At 40.8% G+C, this 16,561-nt stretch overlaps 1 protein-coding gene across 1 annotated transcript in view; it reads right to left on the bottom strand.

Annotated features, from left to right (window-relative positions):
- The window catches only part of MS3_00001151 (uncharacterized protein), a 45,537-nt gene extending 33,611 nt beyond the window's left edge, over positions 1 to 11,926 (bottom strand). The window contains exon 1 of the mRNA XM_051208649.1: positions 11,717 to 11,926. The gene's annotated coding sequence lies outside the window, so the exon portion shown is untranslated. The remainder of the gene's footprint in view (positions 1 to 11,716) is intronic.
- Between the last annotated feature and the right edge of the window lie 4,635 nt (positions 11,927 to 16,561).

Consider the following 16,561-nt stretch of genomic DNA (forward strand, 5'->3'; position numbering starts at 1 on the left):
CCGTTTTGGGGACGCTGTTATAGTAAACTTTGAAGAAATTTCGAAGAAATGGCACCAAGACCCAAAAACTTCTCCAGATCTGGGGAAATTCCCTAAATTTGGTGTTTTCCCCAAACTTTGGTGAAGGTCATTTGACTTAGGAGGTTTCCCGAAATTCCCCAAACTTAGGAGACTGGGAACGCAAGGTATAACGTCTAACATTGGTTAGGTTAGCATCCAACCTAGAAGTACCTTGTATGCTGGGGTAGTGTGAAGAGCAGTATGTTAATCTAGAGAAGAATATATATTCTTTTCCAAATTAACAAGAGAAAAGATGGGCCGAGAACTCAGTATGCACAAGGAATGCATTCACATTTATTAATAAAACAACCAACGACAATCAGAAATAACACAGGGACCGTATTAAGACAACCTGGTATTCGAAACTGGAGGTTAATACCGTTACTATAACAGAAGTGCTTCCAGTGCTCCTGAGATACAGACAACCCCAATTTGTAGTTTATGGAGTGCTGCGGGAATTTGCACGTAGTAGTTTACCCATATTAATTTACAAGTGATGTATTGGTAAGTTGTTTAGAAATTGGGGTAATCAAGTGGATTTTCGACGTACACTTGGAATTAAAGGGTTTAGGATTCGTAAACGGATCTCTAATATTTTATTTATATGAAGTAAATAAAACCTGAATACGTTTTCGAGAGTGGGAAGTCTGTTGACCGATTCACGATGCTTTCATAAAGCTGAATGTTTTGGTGTACAACAAGAGCTCTTTTCGGACAAGATGACAATGATCGATGCCATTATGTAGCTGGTGTGTTGCCGAAAGGAACGGTACAAACCCGATCTCCAAATTTCGGGGAAAATTCGGCCCGTTTTGGGGACGCTGTTATAGTAAACTTTGAAGAAATTTCGAAGAAATGGCACCAAGACCCAAAAACTTCTCCAGATCTGGGGAAATTCCCTAAATTTGGTGTTTTCCCCAAACTTTGGTGAAGGTCATTTGACTTAGGAGGTTTCCCGAAATTCCCCAAACTTAGGAGACTGGGAACGCAAGGTATAACGTCTAACATTGGTTAGGTTAGCATCCAACCTAGAAGTACCTTGTATGCTGGGGTAGTGTGAAGAGCAGTATGTTAATCTAGAGAAGAATATATATTCTTTTCCAAATTAACAAGAGAAAAGATGGGCCGAGAACTCAGTATGCACAAGGAATGCATTCACATTTATTAATAAAACAACCAACGACAATCAGAAATAACACAGGGACCGTATTAAGACAACCTGGTATTCGAAACTGGAGGTTAATACCGTTACTATAACAGAAGTGCTTCCAGTGCTCCTGAGATACAGACAACCCCAATTTGTAGTTTATGGAGTGCTGCGGGAATTTGCACGTAGTAGTTTACCCATATTAATTTACAAGTGATGTATTGGTAAGTTGTTTAGAAATTGGGGTAATCAAGTGGATTTTCGACGTACACTTGGAATTAAAGGGTTTAGGATTCGTAAACGGATCTCTAATATTTTATTTATATGAAGTAAATAAAACCTGAATACGTTTTCGAGAGTGGGAAGTCTGTTGACCGATTCACGATGCTTTCATAAAGCTGAATGTTTTGGTGTACAACAAGAGCTCTTTTCGGACAAGATGACAATGATCGATGCCATTATGTAGCTGGTGTGTTGCCGAAAGGAACGGTACAAACCCGATCTCCAAATTTCGGGGAAAATTCGGCCCGTTTTGGGGACGCTGTTATAGTAAACTTTGAAGAAATTTCGAAGAAATGGCACCAAGACCCAAAAACTTCTCCAGATCTGGGGAAATTCCCTAAATTTGGTGTTTTCCCCAAACTTTGGTGAAGGTCATTTGACTTAGGAGGTTTCCCCGAAATTCCCCAAACTTAGGAGACTGGGAACGCAAGGTATAACGTCTAACATTGGTTAGGTTAGCATCCAACCTAGAAGTACCTTGTATGCTGGGGTAGTGTGAAGAGCAGTATGTTAATCTAGAGAAGAATATATATTCTTTTCCAAATTAACAAGAGAAAAGATGGGCCGAGAACTCAGTATGCACAAGGAATGCATTCACATTTATTAATAAAACAACCAACGACAATCAGAAATAACACAGGGACCGTATTAAGACAACCTGGTATTCGAAACTGGAGGTTAATACCGTTACTATAACAGAAGTGCTTCCAGTGCTCCTGAGATACAGACAACCCCAATTTGTAGTTTATGGAGTGCTGCGGGAATTTGCACGTAGTAGTTTACCCATATTAATTTACAAGTGATGTATTGGTAAGTTGTTTAGAAATTGGGGTAATCAAGTGGATTTTCGACGTACACTTGGAATTAAAGGGTTTAGGATTCGTAAACGGATCTCTAATATTTTATTTATATGAAGTAAATAAAACCTGAATACGTTTTCGAGAGTGGGAAGTCTGTTGACCGATTCACGATGCTTTCATAAAGCTGAATGTTTTGGTGTACAACAAGAGCTCTTTTCGGACAAGATGACAATGATCGATGCCATTATGTAGCTGGTGTGTTGCCGAAAGGAACGGTACAAACCCGATCTCCAAATTTCGGGAAAATTCGGCCCGTTTTGGGGACGCTGTTATAGTAAACTTTGAAGAAATTTCGAAGAAATGGCACCAAGACCCAAAAACTTCTCCAGATCTGGGGAAATTCCCTAAATTTGGTGTTTTCCCCAAACTTTGGTGAAGGTCATTTGACTTAGGAGGTTTCCCCGAAATTCCCCAAACTTAGGAGACTGGGAACGCAAGGTATAACGTCTAACATTGGTTAGGTTAGCATCCAACCTAGAAGTACCTTGTATGCTGGGGTAGTGTGAAGAGCAGTATGTTAATCTAGAGAAGAATATATATTCTTTTCCAAATTAACAAGAGAAAAGATGGGCCGAGAACTCAGTATGCACAAGGAATGCATTCACATTTATTAATAAAACAACCAACGACAATCAGAAATAACACAGGGACCGTATTAAGACAACCTGGTATTCGAAACTGGAGGTTAATACCGTTACTATAACAGAAGTGCTTCCAGTGCTCCTGAGATACAGACAACCCCAATTTGTAGTTTATGGAGTGCTGCGGGAATTTGCACGTAGTAGTTTACCCATATTAATTTACAAGTGATGTATTGGTAAGTTGTTTAGAAATTGGGGTAATCAAGTGGATTTTCGACGTACACTTGGAATTAAAGGGTTTAGGATTCGTAAACGGATCTCTAATATTTTATTTATATGAAGTAAATAAAACCTGAATACGTTTTCGAGAGTGGGAAGTCTGTTGACCGATTCACGATGCTTTCATAAAGCTGAATGTTTTGGTGTACAACAAGAGCTCTTTTCGGACAAGATGACAATGATCGATGCCATTATGTAGCTGGTGTGTTGCCGAAAGGAACGGTACAAACCCGATCTCCAAATTTCGGGGAAAATTCGGCCCGTTTTGGGGACGCTGTTATAGTAAACTTTGAAGAAATTTCGAAGAAATGGCACCAAGACCCAAAACTTCTCCAGATCTGGGGAAATTCCCTAAATTTGGTGTTTTCCCCAAACTTTGGTGAAGGTCATTTGACTTAGGAGGTTTCCCGAAATTCCCCAAACTTAGGAGACTGGGAACGCAAGGTATAACGTCTAACATTGGTTAGGTTAGCATCCAACCTAGAAGTACCTTGTATGCTGGGGTAGTGTGAAGAGCAGTATGTTAATCTAGAGAAGAATATATATTCTTTTCCAAATTAACAAGAGAAAAGATGGGCCGAGAACTCAGTATGCACAAGGAATGCATTCACATTTATTAATAAAACAACCAACGACAATCAGAAATAACACAGGGACCGTATTAAGACAACCTGGTATTCGAAACTGGAGGTTAATACCGTTACTATAACAGAAGTGCTTCCAGTGCTCCTGAGATACAGACAACCCCAATTTGTAGTTTATGGAGTGCTGCGGGAATTTGCACGTAGTAGTTTACCCATATTAATTTACAAGTGATGTATTGGTAAGTTGTTTAGAAATTGGGGTAATCAAGTGGATTTTCGACGTACACTTGGAATTAAAGGGTTTAGGATTCGTAAACGGATCTCTAATATTTTATTTATATGAAGTAAATAAAACCTGAATACGTTTTCGAGAGTGGGAAGTCTGTTGACCGATTCACGATGCTTTCATAAAGCTGAATGTTTTGGTGTACAACAAGAGCTCTTTTCGGACAAGATGACAATGATCGATGCCATTATGTAGCTGGTGTGTTGCCGAAAGGAACGGTACAAACCCGATCTCCAAATTTCGGGGAAAATTCGGCCCGTTTTGGGGACGCTGTTATAGTAAACTTTGAAGAAATTTCGAAGAAATGGCACCAAGACCCAAAAACTTCTCCAGATCTGGGGAAATTCCCTAAATTTGGTGTTTTCCCCAAACTTTGGTGAAGGTCATTTGACTTAGGAGGTTTCCCCGAAATTCCCCAAACTTAGGAGACTGGGAACGCAAGGTATAACGTCTAACATTGGTTAGGTTAGCATCCAACCTAGAAGTACCTTGTATGCTGGGGTAGTGTGAAGAGCAGTATGTTAATCTAGAGAAGAATATATATTCTTTTCCAAATTAACAAGAGAAAAGATGGGCCGAGAACTCAGTATGCACAAGGAATGCATTCACATTTATTAATAAAACAACCAACGACAATCAGAAATAACACAGGGACCGTATTAAGACAACCTGGTATTCGAAACTGGAGGTTAATACCGTTACTATAACAGAAGTGCTTCCAGTGCTCCTGAGATACAGACAACCCCAATTTGTAGTTTATGGAGTGCTGCGGGAATTTGCACGTAGTAGTTTACCCATATTAATTTACAAGTGATGTATTGGTAAGTTGTTTAGAAATTGGGGTAATCAAGTGGATTTTCGACGTACACTTGGAATTAAAGGGTTTAGGATTCGTAAACGGATCTCTAATATTTTATTTATATGAAGTAAATAAAACCTGAATACGTTTTCGAGAGTGGGAAGTCTGTTGACCGATTCACGATGCTTTCATAAAGCTGAATGTTTTGGTGTACAACAAGAGCTCTTTTCGGACAAGATGACAATGATCGATGCCATTATGTAGCTGGTGTGTTGCCGAAAGGAACGGTACAAACCCGATCTCCAAATTTCGGGGAAAATTCGGCCCGTTTTGGGGACGCTGTTATAGTAAACTTTGAAGAAATTTCGAAGAAATGGCACCAAGACCCAAAAACTTCTCCAGATCTGGGGAAATTCCCTAAATTTGGTGTTTTCCCCAAACTTTGGTGAAGGTCATTTGACTTAGGAGGTTTCCCCGAAATTCCCCAAACTTAGGAGACTGGGAACGCAAGGTATAACGTCTAACATTGGTTAGGTTAGCATCCAACCTAGAAGTACCTTGTATGCTGGGGTAGTGTGAAGAGCAGTATGTTAATCTAGAGAAGAATATATATTCTTTTCCAAATTAACAAGAGAAAAGATGGGCCGAGAACTCAGTATGCACAAGGAATGCATTCACATTTATTAATAAAACAACCAACGACAATCAGAAATAACACAGGGACCGTATTAAGACAACCTGGTATTCGAAACTGGAGGTTAATACCGTTACTATAACAGAAGTGCTTCCAGTGCTCCTGAGATACAGACAACCCCAATTTGTAGTTTATGGAGTGCTGCGGGAATTTGCACGTAGTAGTTTACCCATATTAATTTACAAGTGATGTATTGGTAAGTTGTTTAGAAATTGGGGTAATCAAGTGGATTTTCGACGTACACTTGGAATTAAAGGGTTTAGGATTCGTAAACGGATCTCTAATATTTTATTTATATGAAGTAAATAAAACCTGAATACGTTTTCGAGAGTGGGAAGTCTGTTGACCGATTCACGATGCTTTCATAAAGCTGAATGTTTTGGTGTACAACAAGAGCTCTTTTCGGACAAGATGACAATGATCGATGCCATTATGTAGCTGGTGTGTTGCCGAAAGGAACGGTACAAACCCGATCTCCAAATTTCGGGGAAAATTCGGCCCGTTTTGGGGACGCTGTTATAGTAAACTTTGAAGAAATTTCGAAGAAATGGCACCAAGACCCAAAAACTTCTCCAGATCTGGGGAAATTCCCTAAATTTGGTGTTTTCCCCAAACTTTGGTGAAGGTCATTTGACTTAGGAGGTTTCCCCGAAATTCCCCAAACTTAGGAGACTGGGAACGCAAGGTATAACGTCTAACATTGGTTAGGTTAGCATCCAACCTAGAAGTACCTTGTATGCTGGGGTAGTGTGAAGAGCAGTATGTTAATCTAGAGAAGAATATATATTCTTTTCCAAATTAACAAGAGAAAAGATGGGCCGAGAACTCAGTATGCACAAGGAATGCATTCACATTTATTAATAAAACAACCAACGACAATCAGAAATAACACAGGGACCGTATTAAGACAACCTGGTATTCGAAACTGGAGGTTAATACCGTTACTATAACAGAAGTGCTTCCAGTGCTCCTGAGATACAGACAACCCCAATTTGTAGTTTATGGAGTGCTGCGGGAATTTGCACGTAGTAGTTTACCCATATTAATTTACAAGTGATGTATTGGTAAGTTGTTTAGAAATTGGGGTAATCAAGTGGATTTTCGACGTACACTTGGAATTAAAGGGTTTAGGATTCGTAAACGGATCTCTAATATTTTATTTATATGAAGTAAATAAAACCTGAATACGTTTTCGAGAGTGGGAAGTCTGTTGACCGATTCACGATGCTTTCATAAAGCTGAATGTTTTGGTGTACAACAAGAGCTCTTTTCGGACAAGATGACAATGATCGATGCCATTATGTAGCTGGTGTGTTGCCGAAAGGAACGGTACAAACCCGATCTCCAAATTTCGGGGAAAATTCGGCCCGTTTTGGGGACGCTGTTATAGTAAACTTTGAAGAAATTTCGAAGAAATGGCACCAAGACCCAAAAACTTCTCCAGATCTGGGGAAATTCCCTAAATTTGGTGTTTTCCCCAAACTTTGGTGAAGGTCATTTGACTTAGGAGGTTTCCCGAAATTCCCCAAACTTAGGAGACTGGGAACGCAAGGTATAACGTCTAACATTGGTTAGGTTAGCATCCAACCTAGAAGTACCTTGTATGCTGGGGTAGTGTGAAGAGCAGTATGTTAATCTAGAGAAGAATATATATTCTTTTCCAAATTAACAAGAGAAAAGATGGGCCGAGAACTCAGTATGCACAAGGAATGCATTCACATTTATTAATAAAACAACCAACGACAATCAGAAATAACACAGGGACCGTATTAAGACAACCTGGTATTCGAAACTGGAGGTTAATACCGTTACTATAACAGAAGTGCTTCCAGTGCTCCTGAGATACAGACAACCCCAATTTGTAGTTTATGGAGTGCTGCGGGAATTTGCACGTAGTAGTTTACCCATATTAATTTACAAGTGATGTATTGGTAAGTTGTTTAGAAATTGGGGTAATCAAGTGGATTTTCGACGTACACTTGGAATTAAAGGGTTTAGGATTCGTAAACGGATCTCTAATATTTTATTTATATGAAGTAAATAAAACCTGAATACGTTTTCGAGAGTGGGAAGTCTGTTGACCGATTCACGATGCTTTCATAAAGCTGAATGTTTTGGTGTACAACAAGAGCTCTTTTCGGACAAGATGACAATGATCGATGCCATTATGTAGCTGGTGTGTTGCCGAAAGGAACGGTACAAACCCGATCTCCAAATTTCGGGGAAAATTCGGCCCGTTTTGGGGACGCTGTTATAGTAAACTTTGAAGAAATTTCGAAGAAATGGCACCAAGACCCAAAACTTCTCCAGATCTGGGGAAATTCCCTAAATTTGGTGTTTTCCCCAAACTTTGGTGAAGGTCATTTGACTTAGGAGGTTTCCCGAAATTCCCCAAACTTAGGAGACTGGGAACGCAAGGTATAACGTCTAACATTGGTTAGGTTAGCATCCAACCTAGAAGTACCTTGTATGCTGGGGTAGTGTGAAGAGCAGTATGTTAATCTAGAGAAGAATATATATTCTTTTCCAAATTAACAAGAGAAAAGATGGGCCGAGAACTCAGTATGCACAAGGAATGCATTCACATTTATTAATAAAACAACCAACGACAATCAGAAATAACACAGGGACCGTATTAAGACAACCTGGTATTCGAAACTGGAGGTTAATACCGTTACTATAACAGAAGTGCTTCCAGTGCTCCTGAGATACAGACAACCCCAATTTGTAGTTTATGGAGTGCTGCGGGAATTTGCACGTAGTAGTTTACCCATATTAATTTACAAGTGATGTATTGGTAAGTTGTTTAGAAATTGGGGTAATCAAGTGGATTTTCGACGTACACTTGGAATTAAAGGGTTTAGGATTCGTAAACGGATCTCTAATATTTTATTTATATGAAGTAAATAAAACCTGAATACGTTTTCGAGAGTGGGAAGTCTGTTGACCGATTCACGATGCTTTCATAAAGCTGAATGTTTTGGTGTACAACAAGAGCTCTTTTCGGACAAGATGACAATGATCGATGCCATTATGTAGCTGGTGTGTTGCCGAAAGGAACGGTACAAACCCGATCTCCAAATTTCGGGGAAAATTCGGCCCGTTTTGGGGACGCTGTTATAGTAAACTTTGAAGAAATTTCGAAGAAATGGCACCAAGACCCAAAAACTTCTCCAGATCTGGGGAAATTCCCTAAATTTGGTGTTTTCCCCAAACTTTGGTGAAGGTCATTTGACTTAGGAGGTTTCCCCGAAATTCCCCAAACTTAGGAGACTGGGAACGCAAGGTATAACGTCTAACATTGGTTAGGTTAGCATCCAACCTAGAAGTACCTTGTATGCTGGGGTAGTGTGAAGAGCAGTATGTTAATCTAGAGAAGAATATATATTCTTTTCCAAATTAACAAGAGAAAAGATGGGCCGAGAACTCAGTATGCACAAGGAATGCATTCACATTTATTAATAAAACAACCAACGACAATCAGAAATAACACAGGGACCGTATTAAGACAACCTGGTATTCGAAACTGGAGGTTAATACCGTTACTATAACAGAAGTGCTTCCAGTGCTCCTGAGATACAGACAACCCCAATTTGTAGTTTATGGAGTGCTGCGGGAATTTGCACGTAGTAGTTTACCCATATTAATTTACAAGTGATGTATTGGTAAGTTGTTTAGAAATTGGGGTAATCAAGTGGATTTTCGACGTACACTTGGAATTAAAGGGTTTAGGATTCGTAAACGGATCTCTAATATTTTATTTATATGAAGTAAATAAAACCTGAATACGTTTTCGAGAGTGGGAAGTCTGTTGACCGATTCACGATGCTTTCATAAAGCTGAATGTTTTGGTGTACAACAAGAGCTCTTTTCGGACAAGATGACAATGATCGATGCCATTATGTAGCTGGTGTGTTGCCGAAAGGAACGGTACAAACCCGATCTCCAAATTTCGGGGAAAATTCGGCCCGTTTTGGGGACGCTGTTATAGTAAACTTTGAAGAAATTTCGAAGAAATGGCACCAAGACCCAAAAACTTCTCCAGATCTGGGGAAATTCCCTAAATTTGGTGTTTTCCCCAAACTTTGGTGAAGGTCATTTGACTTAGGAGGTTTCCCGAAATTCCCCAAACTTAGGAGACTGGGAACGCAAGGTATAACGTCTAACATTGGTTAGGTTAGCATCCAACCTAGAAGTACCTTGTATGCTGGGGTAGTGTGAAGAGCAGTATGTTAATCTAGAGAAGAATATATATTCTTTTCCAAATTAACAAGAGAAAAGATGGGCCGAGAACTCAGTATGCACAAGGAATGCATTCACATTTATTAATAAAACAACCAACGACAATCAGAAATAACACAGGGACCGTATTAAGACAACCTGGTATTCGAAACTGGAGGTTAATACCGTTACTATAACAGAAGTGCTTCCAGTGCTCCTGAGATACAGACAACCCCAATTTGTAGTTTATGGAGTGCTGCGGGAATTTGCACGTAGTAGTTTACCCATATTAATTTACAAGTGATGTATTGGTAAGTTGTTTAGAAATTGGGGTAATCAAGTGGATTTTCGACGTACACTTGGAATTAAAGGGTTTAGGATTCGTAAACGGATCTCTAATATTTTATTTATATGAAGTAAATAAAACCTGAATACGTTTTCGAGAGTGGGAAGTCTGTTGACCGATTCACGATGCTTTCATAAAGCTGAATGTTTTGGTGTACAACAAGAGCTCTTTTCGGACAAGATGACAATGATCGATGCCATTATGTAGCTGGTGTGTTGCCGAAAGGAACGGTACAAACCCGATCTCCAAATTTCGGGGAAAATTCGGCCCGTTTTGGGGACGCTGTTATAGTAAACTTTGAAGAAATTTCGAAGAAATGGCACCAAGACCCAAAAACTTCTCCAGATCTGGGGAAATTCCCTAAATTTGGTGTTTTCCCCAAACTTTGGTGAAGGTCATTTGACTTAGGAGGTTTCCCCGAAATTCCCCAAACTTAGGAGACTGGGAACGCAAGGTATAACGTCTAACATTGGTTAGGTTAGCATCCAACCTAGAAGTACCTTGTATGCTGGGGTAGTGTGAAGAGCAGTATGTTAATCTAGAGAAGAATATATATTCTTTTCCAAATTAACAAGAGAAAAGATGGGCCGAGAACTCAGTATGCACAAGGAATGCATTCACATTTATTAATAAAACAACCAACGACAATCAGAAATAACACAGGGACCGTATTAAGACAACCTGGTATTCGAAACTGGAGGTTAATACCGTTACTATAACAGAAGTGCTTCCAGTGCTCCTGAGATACAGACAACCCCAATTTGTAGTTTATGGAGTGCTGCGGGAATTTGCACGTAGTAGTTTACCCATATTAATTTACAAGTGATGTATTGGTAAGTTGTTTAGAAATTGGGGTAATCAAGTGGATTTTCGACGTACACTTGGAATTAAAGGGTTTAGGATTCGTAAACGGATCTCTAATATTTTATTTATATGAAGTAAATAAAACCTGAATACGTTTTCGAGAGTGGGAAGTCTGTTGACCGATTCACGATGCTTTCATAAAGCTGAATGTTTTGGTGTACAACAAGAGCTCTTTTCGGACAAGATGACAATGATCGATGCCATTATGTAGCTGGTGTGTTGCCGAAAGGAACGGTACAAACCCGATCTCCAAATTTCGGGGAAAATTCGGCCCGTTTTGGGGACGCTGTTATAGTAAACTTTGAAGAAATTTCGAAGAAATGGCACCAAGACCCAAAAACTTCTCCAGATCTGGGGAAATTCCCCTAAATTTGGTGTTTTCCCCAAACTTTGGTGAAGGTCATTTGACTTAGGAGGTTTCCCCGAAATTCCCCAAACTTAGGAGACTGGGAACGCAAGGTATAACGTCTAACATTGGTTAGGTTAGCATCCAACCTAGAAGTACCTTGTATGCTGGGGTAGTGTGAAGAGCAGTATGTTAATCTAGAGAAGAATATATATTCTTTTCCAAATTAACAAGAGAAAAGATGGGCCGAGAACTCAGTATGCACAAGGAATGCATTCACATTTATTAATAAAACAACCAACGACAATCAGAAATAACACAGGGACCGTATTAAGACAACCTGGTATTCGAAACTGGAGGTTAATACCGTTACTATAACAGATGTGCTTCCAGAGCCACCCACCCGCCCGCGTTTTCGTCACAACGACCTTAAACGGCTTGTTTTACAGAGGTGGTTGTCAAAATTGCTCCGTATTAGTTGAATAAGCGCAAACTATCATGATTTTCGTGCGTTCCCATATTTTGGTAACCTGTTTCAACATCGAAACCAAATTTTTTACAGAGGGTCTACATGAAGTTTCCTCTTCATTTAAGTGTTCATTTTGGCTTGCTTTTTATTCTATGACAGTTTTTTCTTTGAAATTACTGTAGTGATAAGTAAATCCTGAAAATAAACGGTTGTGTAAATCTTTGGTAGTGATATTGACCTCATTATTTTTATTGGACATAACTTTGACGCGCGCTTTTCGAACAGGAGTTTTAGTCCTAACGTGATTTGCATTTATCAAACTTTTGCTGTGTTCTTACGCAACAGAAGTATCATTTCAGTTCTATAGGATCTATCCTGAGCTATACGTACGGTAGATTACTTTTTTTTAGCTTCACCATATATATAATAGTTGACAGTGGTTTTGCCTCAGCTTAGTATTCGGTTTTTTTTGTTTCTCACGTAAAGACTAATTCAGTTTATCTCACTCGTTTTTATCCACTTTTGTCCGTTTTCAGTGTGCTTTTTAGTGTATTTTTACTGTCTTGGGCTTTTGCAAGCATCTATATCACAGTTTGCTTTAACATAGTCATGAAAAACTCATGCAAACGTCGGGATGCTCTTTTGCTGTTACAACTGGCATGCAGTGCGATAGCTGCAAAGGTTGGTTCCACGAAGCGTGCACAGATCTGACGGCAACTACCTACAATAGACTATGCAAGTCGGACCAAAAGTGGGTATGTGTCACGTGCAGCACGGACGCTGTAGTCTTGCTGAGTAACGTCATCGTCCTACTGACAGGCCTGTGGAACAAGTTGTCAGCAAACTTGGATAACGACAGTAAAAAACGGATAAGCAAGCAAGAGCGCGCAATGAACCCAAGATTAGGGATTTCGACAGGCATACTATCGATGGAGCATCCATTAGCATTAATGATGACGTGTTGAAGCTCAGCACCATCATTACGTCGACGGAATTAGACTCCCTAAGTAAACTCGGGTCTCCCAGCTCAGGGTCCCTGAACACAACAGTGATTCCCAAAAACCATGCAGGTGATTCGACCCACGTTAGCAGAGCCCAAAAGAACCAGGTGTCACCGCCTAAGCTGAGCATCCCAAGTGTTGTTGTACGGAAAAAAAACTGGTGATTTGGTCGCACAGTCTACCCCCAAGAATGTTCGTCTGGTCATCAAAGAGCCCAACACTCAAAAACGTGCTTTGACCTCCAAACAACTAGGTATTAAACCTGAACCCATCGGAAAACCTGGTAAATCAACAGTTCGTAACGATTCTCTCATAATCATGAACCTCATTGACAATCCTGACCTTCATCTCAGTCTGCAGGATAAAAATGATAGGATGCTCTGGGGTGAATTGGACAAGAAGATCGAACTTCTCAGAATAGAGCCTTTGACGGTCACCCGGCTCACTCGAGGAAAGGATTCTAAGCATCTAAATCACCCGAGGCTTCTTCGAGTAACACTTAAGAATGCTACCGACGTAGAGGACATCTTGCTGGCCAGTCACTTGCCCGACATACCGTACTCCGGGCGCAATATCATACGGAACACCCCTAAAGAATCTCGCGAGAAGTTTTTCCGCGTAAGAAACATAATTTTGCAAGGTATACCGGAAAATGCGGACCCTACTCAAGCAAACTCTGATATCAGGAAATGCAAATTCATCAAACAGTCCTTGAGGCTCAAACACATACTGACGCAGCATGTGAAGAGACTAGCCAAGAAGGGCTGTAATCCTAAACCCCGTCTAATGAAGATAACCTTCCCATCTTCCCACATGGCGGCTGCAGTTCTGGAAGCATTTCGTGCCAACAGACGTCGATTGCCACCTGGGATCCACATGCACCCGGATAGACCAAACGAAGCTAGGACCAAGCACAAAGGCAAGTTGGAGCTGACCATTCCACTTGTGGACTGTCTAAATGATAAAAAAACGTGAAAAGGACAGCGCCTACCACCTCGGCAAAACTCATATAGGTGGGCTACCTGTCCATTCACATAAGGCTCATACAGAAAAACAGGACGAAGCTCACGCGTTCCAAATTGAAAGCATAAACTGCTTATATATGAACGCCGCGAATCTACCAAACAAATTGGATGAACTACGTGAACTTAGCAACGCTAATAAGGCCCATCTGATAGGAATATCTGAAACCTGGATATCTTCTCAGTTCTCGGACCAAGAGTTAGCATTACCTGGGATGACTTTGTTCCGCAACGACAGAAAAACAGGAATTGGGGGCGGAGTAGCCATATACATAAGCTCTTGCTTGGAGGTGCACCAAGTTCACAACCTCGAGTTTAACAATCTTGAGGAATCCATATGGTGCTCTGTAAGATTGTCTAGTACTTCGAGGTGTCTAGTCGGAGTCATTTATAGGAAGCCAACTGCTGATATCGAGTACGATAGTCGTATGCTGGAAGGACTATCCCGCTCTACTCGTCTCGGTTTCACACACATCCTGATTCTAGGGGACTTTAATCTCTATAGAGTCAACTTCGTGGATCCCACGTATACTGGAGGCGATAACTCAGTTGAAGCTCGGTTCTTCGACATCATCGGTGACTTGGGATTGTACGAAAATGTGAGGTCGGCAACTCGTTGGAGAAACAGTCAGACACCATCGCGCTTAGACTGTGTATTCACAAACGAAGAATTCCTAGTTGAAAACCTCTCAATCCTGGCTCCTCTGGGAAAAAGCTGTCATGCCGTCATAGCCTTCAGTTTTGTCAGCAAAACTAAGCTAAGGTATCCCACCAATAACTTGCGCTAGAATTTTAAACGGTTGAAAGTGCCAGCTCTACACGACTATCTACAACAGGTGGATTGGGATGTTCACCCTCAACTCGATGTGGACGGTCATTGGGACTTCTTACTGCACACGTTCTTATGTGCTACAAACCATTCAGTTACTCGAACGGTTCCCAAAAGCTTCAAGCCACCTACAATAATCAAGAACCGTACTCTTCGCCAGCTAAGCCGCAAAAGGCACTGTTGGACGGTATACAAAAGAAACTGACAACGACGGAGCGTACAGGCAATATAATTATATCAGGAACATATGCACGAAGGCTATAAGAGAAGATAGGCTTCAGTACCAGACAAAGCTTATGGACAAATTTGCCTCTAATCCTAAAAGCTTATTCCGTTATGCAGCCTCTCTTCGTCAAGCCAAAACTGGAGTTTCCCAACTGGTAGGTCTTAACGGCCCGACCAACAACGATGGCGACGCCGCCAACCTTCTGGCTGAACATTACTCTCAGACATTTCAACCGACCGACATCAACTTTACTGACGACAGTTTCATCTACAATTCCACAGGACTTTCCGAAGTGAACCTAAGCGCTGACTTGGTGTTCCAGAAACTGCGGCACTTAAGACTAGATACTTCTCCTGGCTCGGATATGGTCCATTCTGCCATATTGAGGGAAGCAGCTTCAATTCTGGCATCACCGCTTAGCGTGATGTTCTCACACTCGCTAAGCCAAGGAAAACTACCGGAAATTTGGAGGCTGCTCACATCACACCAATTTTCAAAGGAGGTCGACACAATGAACCTTCAAGCTACCGACCGGTGGCTCTTCTCTCCATATCCTCAAAAATCGTGGAGTCCCTGATATGCGATGGTATAAACGACTATTTACTGTCCTTAAATCTCTTCTCACCCCAACAGCATGGTTTCAGGAAGGGTTACACTTGTATTACCAACCTGCTGAGTGCGTTGGACAGACGGACAAGCATCCTCGTTCGCAATGGAAAGGTTGACATCATCTACCTAGATTTCTCAAAAGCTTTTGATAAGGTTAACCATTTATGTTTTATCAATAAGCTCAAACGACTAGGTATCAGACCACCTCTAATCAATTGGCTTACTTCGTACCCGAAAAATCGACATTTTAAGGTTAGGGTTAATTTCACTATATCTCAGGCTATGGAATGTCCTAGCGGGGTCCCCTAGGCCTCAGTACTAGGACCTCTTCTCTTCTTGATCTACATAAATGATCTTCCTCAACAGGTAACGTCAGAATTATTACTTTTTGCCGACGATGTTAAACTTTGGGGAGAGATACTCAATCAAGACGATATACAGGCACTTCAGGAGAATCTGACTCGACTCCAAAGTTGGCAGATAATAATGGACTTACTTTTAACACTTCAAAGTGTAAAGTAGTCCATCTATGACATGTCGCAGACTACAGATATAACTTAGGTACCTCCTCTCTAGTAGTATCCTAAGTCAAAAAAGATTTAGGAGTCCTGGTGCCCCATGATTTAAAGTCTTACGCTAACTGTGACAAAAATGCCTTCCGAGCAAACCTTGCACTGGTAACGTTGAAGCGCATTTTTGGACAGTTTGATGGACGAACTTTCCATACAATCTTCAATAGTTTCATCCGTCCCCATTTAGAGTACGGAAACATAGTATTTTCCCCTCGCTCCAAAAGGCTAAGGACACTGTGGAGCGTATCCAACGGCGAGCCACGAAATCAGTCCGAGGACTCAAATTTAGACCTTACGAAGAGCGCCTCCATTCACTAGACCCTCACCCATTAGAGTATAGGCGTCTTAGAGGTGATCTATTAATGGCTTATATTATTCTCAACACTTCTGGACATCCTCTTAAACACCCACTTGAGCTTAGTTCGAACACTAACCTAAGAGGTAACACCCGAAAACTGAAGACACAACATAGCAGAACGGACTG

Source organism: Schistosoma haematobium, chromosome ZW (genome assembly GCF_000699445.3).
Source record: "Schistosoma haematobium chromosome ZW, whole genome shotgun sequence".
NCBI lineage: Eukaryota > Metazoa > Platyhelminthes > Trematoda > Strigeidida > Schistosomatidae > Schistosoma > Schistosoma haematobium.